Genomic DNA, 2,589 nt, shown 5'->3' with positions numbered 1-2,589 from the left:
GCGCCAGCATTCAAAGTTGACCCAAGCATCAGCCAGGAAGCATAGGAACTGAGAAGTGGTCTGTGGTCACCACCTGCAGAACCACTCCTTTATTGGGGGTGTCTTGCTAATTGCCTATAATTTCCACCTGTTGTCTATTCCATTTGCACAAGAGCATGTGAAATKTATTGTCAATCAGTGTTGCTTCCTAAGTGGACAGTTTGATTTCACAGAAGTGTGATTGACTTGGAGTTACATTGTGTTGTTTAAGTGTTCCCTTWATTTTTTTGAGCAGTGTATATTAACACACAGAAACTGCAAATCCTCCATATAATTAATCTCATAGGACTAATAGTAGTGTTGAGCTCTTTTTAGTTGCATACAATATAACTGTGTCGCCTCATTCTGTCCCTAGGGATCTAACACCCTACAGCTCCCCAACCCAACACCCCACCCCTGCTTTAGGATCTTAGTTAAACATTCATTATTGGTTTTGGGTGTGTTAGGCCAATGCCAGAGTGACAACCCACAGGAYGGAAGACCACCAGGGCCAGGACTGAGCAGCCCAGCAGCTAGGGATTGCCTAAATGGGCATCTCCCCTGACGTGAGCACGTTTTCAATACAGATATCTTTAGTCATACTGTATTCCATATAAGGCATCCAGACCTTATGGAAGTTGCCCAATATACTCTTAATCTAGTAATACATAACTTGACATTGCGGGAGGATAACCAACCTTCCAATTAATTGCAATGCATTTCTTAGCCGCTTTAAATGCTTGGTTACACAGTTTCTTTAGATAACAGTCTCCAGTATCAACATTTCCAAGCAAACAAAACAGGGAGAAGGGAGATTCTGTAGACATGCTGAGATAAAAGAACACACTATTTGGCAGAATTTAGCCAGCCTTCATAAGACCAAAACATATGCAAATATGTCCCCTTTTGTGTTTTACACTTCTGGCAGAGGAATGACATTTCTGAGTGCATGKAATTCAGTTTCACTGGCATATAGTACGTTCTATGGATGGCCTTAAACTGCAGTCATTTATGTCTGAGATGATACGAACACGACTGGACATTCAAACACATCTGTATCCATTCATCATCAYCAATAGCTTCTAACAGGTCTTCCTCACATCTTTGTTTTACATGTTTTGTGTCATCAATAAAAGCTTCTATCAACCCTTGATACAGTTTGGAAATCAACTTTGGAGGTTTGTCAGACTGCCTTAAAATAGCATCTGGCTTGTCCTTGTCCAGTGTTTACTGCACAGAGAGAATAAAGTGTTGTATCTGCAAAACTGTATCTCACCTCTGTCACAGACTGGTCTTCCCTAACTGCCTGACCCTGCTGAGACCCCTGTCACCATCTGATACTCCTAAAATGAGGCATGACAAGGAATTACCTTGGTGTACATTTATACATCACATTATCCAAGAATAGAACCAATGGTTGAGTAATTGAAATAACCATTATTCCCAGATCCCAGACTGTAGCTTTAAACTTAATCCACTTAATCCGATCCTGTAGCTACTGTAGGTCTACCCATCATTTCAAGATGGAACTTTGTATCATTCACTGATATTGTTAATATACTGCAAAATTCACCTGAGCTCTGTAGACTGGTCTTCTCTGGCTGTCTGAGCATGCTGAGACCCCAGTCACCATCTGACCCTGCTAAGGCATGATGAGCATAGTTTTGTGTACTGACTGCACAAGAGGGCTGCATTCCCGTGGGATGCTTGTGTAACAGGGTTGGTTATGTTTCCACTTGCCTCTAAAGAAAGGTGTGTTTAATCTTCAAGCATTATTGCACTCTCCTTCCAGACTTATCCTTCTCCGCTGTGCAATCCGGTTTCCGAGCTGGTCATGGCTTTCGACTCTGTCAATCACCGTATTCTTATYGGCAGACTCAACAGCCTTGGTTTCTCAAATGACTGCCTCGCCTGGTTCACCAACTACTTYGCATACAGAMTTCAGTGTGTCAAATCAGAGGGCCTKTTGTCCGGATCTCTGGCAGTCTCTATAGGGGTACCACAGGGTTCAATTCTCGGGCCGACTCTTTTCTCTGTATATATCAACGATGTCSCTCTTGCTGCGGGTGATTCCCTGATSCACCTCTACGCAGAAGACACCATTCTGTATACATCTGGCCCTTCTTTGGACACTGTGTTAACTAACCTCCAAACGAGCTTCAATGCCATACAACACTCCTTCCGTGGCCTCCAACTGCTCTTAAACGCTAGTAAAACCAAATGCATTGGATGCAGTCTTATCACAGTGCCATCCCGTTTTGTTACCAAAGTCCCCTTTATACCACCCCACCACTGCGACCTATATGCTCTAGTCGGCTGGCCCTCGCTACATATTCGTTGCCAGACACACTGGCTCCAGCTCCTCTATGAGTCTATGCTTGGTAAAGCTCCGCGCTTACCTCAGCTCACTGGTCACAGATAACATCACCCACCCGTAGCACGCACTCCAGCAGGTATATCTCACTGGCCATCCCCAAAGCCAGCACCTGCTTTGGCTGCCTTTCCTTACAGTTCTCTGCTTGCCAGTGACTGGAAAGAATTGCAAAAAAATCGCGTGAAGCTGGGAGACTT

This window comes from Salvelinus sp. IW2-2015, linkage group LG8, assembly GCF_002910315.2.
Source record: "Salvelinus sp. IW2-2015 linkage group LG8, ASM291031v2, whole genome shotgun sequence".
In the NCBI taxonomy this organism is placed as follows: Eukaryota; Metazoa; Chordata; class Actinopteri; order Salmoniformes; family Salmonidae; genus Salvelinus; species Salvelinus sp. IW2-2015.
The sequence above is the reverse complement of the archived record's forward strand: the minus strand, read 5'-3'. Positions refer to the sequence as shown.